Genomic DNA, 10,350 nt, shown 5'->3' with positions numbered 1-10,350 from the left:
CATGAGCCTGGTGGTAAGCACTTCAAGGCTTTTGTACCTCTTCTCCGGTGGGGGGGTTGGGTGTTTCTCTGTCCCTGTACCTTCTCGTACTTGTGCACTTGGGAATAAATTCAGCAGGACCTGAGAAAACTCAGTGAGATTTGATTAGTGATGATCATCTTGGCAGCTCGGTAGGTCGAATGTAAAGAGACAGTACACTGTTAAATGTAAAGAGACAGTACACTGTTGAATGAAAGTCCCTGAACAGTGTCGATAAGCAGAGGGATATTGGATCCAAGTTCACAGCTCCCTGAAAGAGACTGCACAGATTGATCCGGTGGTTAAGAGAGCTGTAACGAGAGGCTGGACAAACGTGTTGTTTTCTCCAGAGCGGCGCAGGCTGGGGTGAGACTGGATGGACATTTATAAGATTAAAAGAGGAATAGATAGAGCGGACAGGCGATATACTTTTCCTGGGGGTTGAAATGTCTAATATATTTAAGGTGAGAGGAGATGTGAGGGACAAGTGTTACGAGATCGCAGGTTTCTTTTGCTCTGGGTGTGACTTTAAGAGAGGCTGCAGGAGGCGGGAGTATGACGTCAGCCACTGACTGCTGGAGCTCTCAGTCTCAGAGAAGGAGAGAGAGAGAGAGAGAGACAGAGAGAGGGAGGGGGGAGACAGACAGACACACACACACACACTTTGGAATACGGTTCGACGGCTGACAATCTTCTGTGATTTGTATTTCGTTTTCCCAGCGCGGAACCTGTGAAGTTCTTTCTGATTACTTCCTCGTTGCATTTTAATGTGGATTTACAAATTTCCCCATTCCGTGGAAAACTGAAACTTGCCATTTTGAAACTTTCAGAACTGTTCCTAAACTTGACATTTTTGCAGCCACAAAACGCATAACACTGTTAACTTCTGTTTAGAAGAGTAGTTTGTTTAATTGTCTCTATACTAATACAGATATTAGTTTATACTAATACAGACTGAGTTTGTGCTCTATCGCTGCCGGTACATAACACAGAGTGGCGGGCGGGTCGCTGGAGTCTCTCCCTGGGTTGTGGGGGACCCAGCGGTCACGTGATCCCGTTCGCCCCGCCCATTTAACCGCAGACGGGCAGCAGCAGCGTGTCTGTTCCCGAGGCCCCGCCCTCCGGAGACGCAATAATCTCTCCGCGCATGCTCACTGTCGCCAGACGGACGGTGCCTTTCCGCTCAGTGCTGAAGCGAGTTGTCTGCGGGATCGGGAAGGGACGATCGCCTCCCAGGTCGGGGAGCCGGGGGTCGGGATCACTGCGGGCCGAAGATATCACTTTCCCATCGGTGAGTACTGAGACCGATCCCGAGCGGGGAGATCTGATGTTGACCGTCAGCCCCGAACTGCGGGCCAATTACTCATTTAGTACCCAGTTATCTGGGCTCGTCAGAAACGTGTCGACTTCACTTAATCTGCATTGAACGACCCAAACCAGGAGCCCAGGCTGTCTCTTTCCGCAGAATTGAAATGGAAGTCCCGCCAACTGGTCACGTGAGGCTAGTTAGCCCCGCCCTCCGTTTTGTGACGCAAGATCACGTGGTGTGTGTTTATACTCCCCGGTGGGTAGTGATGCTTCCTCCACGTTGTGTTGGGGAAATGTAATGTTGACCACTGAGTCCTGTTAACTTCCCCCAACTCACCTCACTTCCTGAGGCTCCTTGCATTTGTCCTTGAGCTTTATGGCTGTTGTCTTCTCCCTGACTGGTGTGGGTGAGAACGGAGAACGTCCCAGGTTGTGGGGATCTTTCATTTCACTGCCTGTTTTACGGAGGGACTGGGAAGTCTAAGGGGAAGAATGGTTTCTGTGATGTGCTGATCTGTATCCAAAGGTCTCTGCAGTTCCTCACAGTCACGGGTCACTCGGTGGAAATCAAGCAGAATCTCAAGTTGCTGGAGATCTGCACTAAAAACTGAAAATGTTTGAAGTCATTCTGATGAAACGTTATCAACCTAAATTGTAAAGTTTGTTCCTGTCCCCACAGCTGTTCCTTCCCTGCTGAGTGTTTCTGGTAATTCCAGTTTCCTTTTATTACATTCACCCTGGACTGGTTTATATTTACTGAAATAAACCTGGTTTCACTTGGAAATGGAAATGGCTCGTTTTGTGATCGTAGTGTTATGTGGTCGGCAACTGTGAATATAGAATTGAGTTAGGTTTTATAAACAAACTTAAACATGTATTTAACTCTGCTCAACAATAGTGAAAAGTAAACTAACGACTAACTTACGTTAACTGTAAGTGGTAAATTCGAACACAGTCTTAAAGTGGTAAATTTGAAAGTCCAAGGAGATTTACAAAGTCAATAAGGAGAGACTTCTTTGGAAACAGATTTCTTCGAAGACGTGACGTTTCTGCTGATTCTGTCCAAAGGATTCACGACAAAGGAAGTAAAACGGCTTAAAGGAACTGACCTTTTTCTGGATGGGGAACACCGCACAAACTTTTCCTGAGCTTGCAGGGGTTACCTCAGATGCAGATCACTAATTCTGAACGAAGATTCAATAAGGTTGATCCTTTATGAAACTGCCAAACGACAGCAACTTTACTCAATCCTTTGGGTTCCTGTAGTTTGGTAAAGGTCTTCACTCTCCGACACTAGACTGCAAAGGTAAACAAACAAAACCTGGCAGCAATTGGCGAAACTGCCAGCACAACGGTTTTACCTTAAAATTGAAAGTAAAACTTTGCTTTGAAACAGAACTACGTCATGAGATGATTACGCAGCAAAACTAACTGACAAACTAACTCCATAACAACAGGGGTTTCCCCATGTATACCTGTTGGAACAGGTCATCACATGACCTCACACTGGCAGGAAAATTACTTGACCCCACCATCACAACGCAATTACATCATGCTCACAAGATACTCCATTACATCATGCTCACAAGATACTCCATTACATCGTGGTCATAAGACAGTCACAAGATACCCACAAGATATGTAACAGTAGAACAGTAAAGAAAGCACAACATTTCCCTGTAAATTATCCTGGTACCAATTTGTCTATTATTCCTGGAAATGTGTATGTACAGTTGTTCCAAACAAGGTTTACAAGAATAATCTCAGGAATGATCGGCATTATGTATGAGGAGCATTTGATGGTTCTGGTCCTGTGCTCTATGGAGTTCAGAGGGACGATGGGGGTGGTGGAGGGATGTATGGTCAAGTAAACCTCCCGAATGCTGAAAAGCCTGGATACAGTGGACATGGAGAGGATGTTTCCATTAGACGGAGAGTCTGTGATCTGACAGCACAGTCTCAGAATAAAGATGCTTCCCTTTAAAACTGACATGAAAAAAATTTTTTGGCCAAAAGATGTCTGATCTGTGGAATTTGTTGCCGCAGAGGTTGGTTGAGGCTGCCATTTGGGTATATTTATGACAGAGATTAACATATTCATGATCGCTGAATAGCTTCAGGGTTACAGGAGGAAGGCAGGAATATGGTGTTGGAATAAAAATCAGCCATGGTTGAGTGGTGGGGCAGACCAGATGGATCGAATCACTTAATTCTGTTCCTGTGTCTTATGTCTTACCATGACTGAATGATGGGTTGTTCTTATCCCACATCATTTTGTGACGTGTGAGGGACAATAATAGATTGTTCACTGAGATCATTATATCTGCCTTCAATGTTTAAATTTCAGTGAGCTTTGTTCTTAGTAACATTAAGCAGAAATGTTTGTTTCTCCTTTTTATTGTTAATGTGCTTCATTGTCTTTCACGTTAAAGTTAGACCTGCGCTGAGAGATTTATTGGAAGAAAAACCCCAACTGGAAGCAAAGCACAACTGAAGACAAGGGAACAGCAACAAGTGAACCAGCCTGAGGATTGAGAGCATCAACGGAGAGAATCCATCTGACTTGGAGATTCCAGTGATTCAGTCAGGAGAAAGTTTGGTGAGTCTTATTTACTCAAACACTGGTCCTTTAGACATTACATACCTGTACAAATGAAGGTAGGAAATAGTTGGAGTGAGACTAAATGTACCCAGAAGAACCTGTTATGCCTCTGTCAGACCCAGTTGCAATCACTCCAGGTCTGGTGATGTGCTTCCAGCAGCCCAGCCCTTTAAAACCACTCCCAGTCTGTGGAAGTTGAATCCGGATAAAGTCACTCAGAGACCGTAGAAGTACCAACTCTTTATTCCAAGCACCCAGGGTTACTCAGTTAGTCCCTCAAACAGGAACAGTCCATGACTGTTCCTGCCCAATCCACTAACTGACTAACAATTCCCCTTACACCACAGATATATCCGTCCAGATACCCCCCACACAAGGCAGGCTGGAGCCAAAGTTATTTGCTACATGACAGCCCCTAAAGACAAGTTACAAAATAGTCATAATGGCTTACACACATAGAACAGACTGAAGCTGTCCTATCTCTGTGCATGAGTGCACAGGGAGATAAGCATCCTGAAACCCCAGCTAGCCACCCTCAAGAAGAAATATGGCTCAGCGTGGCTCAGCACATCTGTTGATCATCAGCAGTTTCTTTCAGAAAAACAGGCTGCTATTGTTTAACAACGTGTTAACCCTTTTATATACTTTATCATTCCCTCCTTTTGATCATTACATGATCAACAAAGCAGTAATTTTTTACACAGAAAACTACTGAGTACAGCGTTGACTTATCAGTGAGCCCTCTCAAAGACCTAAACACCAGGGAACCACAGAACACCGCTATCAGCCAATACATTTTCCTTTAGTCTGAGAGAGTACTTCTACTCATTTCCTTCAGTAATAAATTTGTAGTCTGTTTGATGTATCCACCAAGATTGCCCCTTCAGCTTCACAGCCGTGGGAGTGATCAGTAACACCTGATATGGTCCTCTCCACTGAAATCCGAGATTCCCTCGATCCCAGTTCTTGATCAGGACAAAAGTCCCAGGTTCTATGGTGGCATAGTCACTCCTTTCTGGGGGGCAGTTCTCTTCCTTGTAAGTCTGTCGTACCTGTGAATGTAATGTTTGGAGAATTTTGGTTAGTTTGCATATATATTTCCCTATCCCTTTCCCTCGGGTATGCATATCGAATTTTGCTGGTAGACTTTCTGTGAGAAATGGTACACCAGGTCTTGGTCCCCAGTGTGTCCTCATGGGCCATCCATAAATGATTTCAGCTGGTGACAACCCTGTTTTCCCCTGTGGGGTAACCCTCATGTGGAATAGGGCTAAAGGTGGGACCTTCAACCAAGTGAGTCCAGTCTCCGCTGTTAGTTTGGCCAATTTACTCTTCAGAGTGGCTCTCTCCACTATGCCAGTGGCCCGTGGGTTGTGTGCACAGTGGAATTGTTGCTTCATAGCTAGTTCATTACATACCCCATCATTTACTTTCACCACAAAGTGTGGGCCATTGTCAGAGCTTAGCATCTTTGGCAGGCCGTACCTGTGAATTATTTCCCATAATAATACCTTCACAACAGTCAAAGCAGTATTATTGGTAGTTGGAATAGCTTCAGTCCAGCTACTAAATGCATCTATAATAACTAAGCACTATCTAAAGCAATGTACTCTAGGCAATTCAATAAAATCAACTTTTAGACACAAAGAAGGTTCACCTGTTAAGGGAGTCATACCCGGTGTGCAGGGTACAGGTTACCAATGATTCCCTCCTTTCCCAGGTGTCTACAATCATGTATATAATCAACCAATATTGGTAAAAACTGTGTAGGAACACAAACCTGTCCCGCTGGGGTGATCCAAAAACTTAGGTCGGGGACTTTCTGGCACCCCATCTGGGACCACAGTTTGCGCTCCTCCTCGGAGGTGCCCCCCTGAAAAGTATATACCTCCCGCATGTCTGGCAAACCTGTTCTGCTTCAGTCACAGAAGGTTGCCTGACGGGAACCCGAGGGGACTACAACTACTGAGGATTGTGCCACACTTTTTGCTGTCTTAGCTGCTAAAGTATTGCCTTTAGTGACCCGGTTGGACATGTGGGTGTGGGCCGCACATTTATTAATAGCCAAAACTCGAGCTAGCCATAGAGCGGTGAGTAAGTTGTTTACAAAGGTGGCATTACTAATGGGGTGGCCAAAAGAAGTTAGGAATCCCCGATGTTCCCAGAGAGCCCAGCAGTCATGCAGAACTCCAAATGCATAATGGGGATCTGTGTAAATGTTCACAATCTTGTCTGTTGCTAGGATACAGGCACGAGTCAGAGCAAACAGCTCAGCCTTCTGGGCGGAGACAGCCGCTTCAAAAGAGGCCTGCTCAACTATTTCATTGTCCATCACTATTGCATAGCCAGAATATTGTTTTCCTGCTGGATCCACAAAAGAGCTTCCTTCCTCATAAAATGTTGCCTCGGGCTTGAGGGGGTATTGCAAAATGGATGGGAGAGTCTGTCCTTCTTTCACGGTGATCTGGACAGGGGGGCAGTTGGTGCGGCCAACGTCATGGCCTGAAATTGCTTAGAGATGGGGTACAGCGTCTTGGGTTCAGTCAATATTAAAAGAATGTCGTACTAAATGTCCCGTCTTCACCTCAGAATCCTTCCAGTATCGCAGATGGCCCGCGGGCAAATCTTGCCAATTTCCCTTCGCGTTGGAGGCTTGTTTCATCAGGGTGTAGGCAATGAACCCGAGGCTCTTTGCTTGAACCCAGGGCAAACCCTAACGGTGGAATGGGGAACCACCAGTCCTGTCTGTCGCCTAAGGTAATCTGGAACTTCAGCCTGTGATGCGCTGCCCTCTCTTCCTTTAACCTCTCCAATCACCGTGACTAGGAACTACTGTCCCTCGAGGGGTGCATAATATTGGCTTTCCTCAGTTGAGCACCCCAGGCACAGAGTCACATGAGGGTCGACCACTGGCAGTGGGGGTTCAAATGCAGTGGAGTCCAGATTAAGTGCCCACCACTGGGGGATCAATAACTGAGGAAGCTGCCAGTTGTTCACTAGCCCCAGGGTGGCACCCTTGTCTGTGCATAGAATCTTGACTCCCAATGGACAGAGCAAGTCTCTCCCTGCTAGATTACACCCCAGACTGGTGGTGGCTGTAAATGAAACCTCGCACTGAGTCCCCCTGCAGTTCCACCTGCAGTGGTTGAGTATGTGAATATGTACGTTCCTTGCCTTCGAACCCAGCCAGAGTGATTGTAGTGTCTCAGAGCTGGAATCCCTTTTCATTCCTGATTTCCTGATTGAGAGTGGTTGTGATTGCCCACATATCAATCATAAATGGAATTGGAATTCAAGCAACTAGCAATATTACATTGTCAGGCCAATCCATATTATTTGTTTCAATCATGTTGGCTAACTTCGTTGGTAAGCATTGGAGCAGTAGGCATTAAACTGGCGGGTGGGGGGATGGATTCCCATCATTAAAAGCTTGGTCTCCTGTGAACTTGCCGTAGCAGGCCACACATTGCTCCCAATAGTCTGGTCCTGATTCCCCAGGCTTAGGTTTGCATTCAAGTACTTTAGTGATGTTTACAGGTTGCTGGAGAGCCCTTTCCAAGGCTTGAATAATCTGGTCTGTCTGTTCATTCTCATTGTGGTTTCCCACCTGTAACTCCTGATAGGTTTGGTATCTCAATTCTGCTTTCCATTTCTGCCCCTCATTAGCTGGGAGAATCACGTAGCAGAGACCGAATGAATCTTCCCGGGTCACATTAAACATGTGTGTAGTACTGCGGACATACTGAGCAAACTGTGCTGGTTTTTCTTTTCTATCTGGGGCTGAATCATGATCATTATCATTTCCTGAGGCTTCCAGGGTGCATACACAGGAATCACTGAGGACTGTCCCTCCTCCTGCTCGTGGATTAGGCAGCATTTGGGTCGGCAATCGTCTTCATGGAGCCATTAACTCTGGGGTTTTATTGGATTCTTCCCTCCCTCTCTCGGAATAATCCTTGGTATTCCCATTCTGGATCTCAGGATATAGAGAGCCTCCCCTTCCCTGCCGCCGCTGTTTGACCCGAGCGGCCACCGTATCTGAGTACTGGGAGGATTGGGGTTCAGGAGCACTGGGTGCACTTGGCCCTTGGTAAGGTGGGAGGTGCCCACTCCTCATCACGGTCACTGTCCTGACACAGGGTCAGTATGCCAGACATGGGTTCCGGATCCCTTGTTTCCCAAACAGTTCGAACTTCAGACTGACGTTCCTGCCCTTCTCTCCTACCTAGGCCACCCTTGGTTTGCTTATGTTGTTTTTCCTGCTCTCGTTTTTGGTGCCCATCCACCCATTCACGCTCCGCTTTTAGCGTCTCCCAACCTTTGGCGTTCCTTCTGCAGTACATACCTCGATCCCTTTGTCACATGCATTATTCCTCCAACTTGCTAATAATATACTGTTCCACTTTACATCTGCCTTTTCCTTCCACCCCCTTTTCAACAATTTCCACTTCTTCCCACTGTTCTTTTTCCATATCAAATTTACTGCTTATTCTCATGAGGTAATATCCCACCACAGTCTGCTTGGCACTCCCTATATTCGGATCCTGTTCGTGACGCCAAATGTTCAAGTTGTATCTGAATAAAACTTGGGAGACCAGCTTCTTATCATCACCGCAGTTTATAGCGCATTCTCCTGCAGGAGTTTGAGACCCAGTTGTCAAAGGGAAGGCACGTAAGCACTGTCACCATCTGACAAGTGGACTGACTTAGTCAGGTTACAGCCGTATATTTATACACAGTAAGTCCCATACATTACTATTGCAAGATGTTATTTGAACTGGTACACCCACCAAGTCTGTTGGTGCAAAACTTAATTACTTAAATAAGAGTGTTCGCTAAATCAAGGTTTTAATTACAGACAGATGTACTGTCCAGTCCTTATCAGTTAATCCCTTTGCAAGGCTCTGATTTAATTACAGACAGACGTTGATTCCTGTCCTCATTGGTGAGTCCTCCTCTCTTTACTCAAACGAGGGTACAAGGTATAATGTATCAACTAATGAGGGTACAATGTATAATGTTATCAGCTCTCAGTGTGTCTCCCCGCAAGCCACAGAGAACTGGCAATGAACCTGTCTTTGCTAACTGCTGATGACAGAGTTTACTTCAGTTCAAAAATTCCTATTCAGTCCCAATTATTCTTTTAACCAGAGATTACACAGGTTCAAAATAATTTTTTATATATATCCTCAATTCCTCATGAGGGTTCAGGGGAAATATTTATGTACAATATAGAAACTGGTGTTACTTGTGTGTATTGTGGCCATGCAAAAGTTGCTGGAGAATTTACAAGTGGGAAGAAGTGGAGTGATATCTGGAAATCTGACTTTTTAAAGTGTAATTTAGCAAGCAAAACACATATGGACAATGTGCAAAAGCTTTGGTGAGAAAATCCTTCATTTCCCATTACAGGACTGCTACATAGTCTGTGTGAGAGTGCAGATGAACTCGATCGAAGCCAGGGGGGATCAAAGTTCTTACTGACAGTGATTTGCTAGCTGTTAAAATGAATACCTCTCTATATAAGATTCACTGTGCAGATGTTGTCACTGGTTAAAAAAAATACACAGTACAAGATTTATGTGCACACTGGTAATTACAAATTAGAGGGGACATTGGTGGGAGGGTGGGGAGACCTCCAGTGTCCTTGATGCCCTCACCTACAAGATGTACATCCAGCTGCAGCTTGTAACCATCATACCATAGAACATTACAGTACAGAAATAGGCCTTTTGGCCCTCCTTTGCTGTGCCGAACCATTTTTCTGCCTAGTCCCACTGACCTGCATACAGACCATATCCCTCCATACACCTGCTATCCATGTATCTGTACAACTTATTCTTAAATGTTAAAAAAGAACCCGCATTTACCACTTCATCTGGCAGCTCATTCCACAATCCCACCACTCTCTGTGTGAAGAAGCCCGCACTAATGTTCCCTTTAAACTTTCCCCTTTCACCCTCAACCCATGTCCTCTGTTTTTTTCTCCCCTTGCCTCAGTGGAAAAAGCCTGCTTGCATTCGCTCTATCTATACCCTCATAATTTTGTATACTCCTTACAAATCCTCAAAGCAATGTATGATTTCCTTGTTCATGCTTAGTGCCTTTTTTAGGTCTATAAAATGATGAGGGGTACATACAGGGTTAATGGTAAGGCACTGAGGAGTGCAGTAGAACAGAGGGATCTGGGAATACAGATACAAAATTCCCTAAAAATGGCGTCACAGGACCGTAAAGAGAGCTTTTGGTACATTGGCATTTATTTATCAAACTATTGAGTACAAGAGCTGGAATGTTATGGTGAGGTTGTATAAGGCATTAGTGAGGCCAAATCTGGAGTATTGTGTTCATTTTTGGTCACCAAATTACAGGAAGGATATTAATAAGTTTGAAAGAGTGCAGAGAAGGTTTACAAGGATGTT

At 45.1% G+C, this 10,350-nt stretch overlaps 1 protein-coding gene across 3 annotated transcripts in view; it reads left to right on the top strand.

Annotated features, from left to right (window-relative positions):
- LOC140208596 (uncharacterized) overlaps positions 1-10,350 on the top strand; it is a 587,054-nt gene that overhangs the window by 569,804 nt on the left and 6,900 nt on the right. The window contains exons 1-2 of one of the 3 annotated variants that reach the window (XM_072277385.1): positions 1,160-1,309; positions 3,763-3,925. The gene's annotated coding sequence lies outside the window, so the exon portion shown is untranslated. Of the gene's footprint in view, positions 1-1,159; positions 1,310-3,758; positions 3,926-10,350 lie in introns of those variants that run through there. The other 2 variants (XM_072277383.1, XM_072277384.1) reach the window with 2 other exon arrangements.

Source organism: Mobula birostris, chromosome 13, assembly GCF_030028105.1.
Source record: "Mobula birostris isolate sMobBir1 chromosome 13, sMobBir1.hap1, whole genome shotgun sequence".
Taxonomy (NCBI): Eukaryota; Metazoa; Chordata; class Chondrichthyes; order Myliobatiformes; family Myliobatidae; genus Mobula; species Mobula birostris.
Note: the sequence above shows the minus strand (reverse complement) of the source record. Positions and strands in the feature narration are given on the sequence as shown.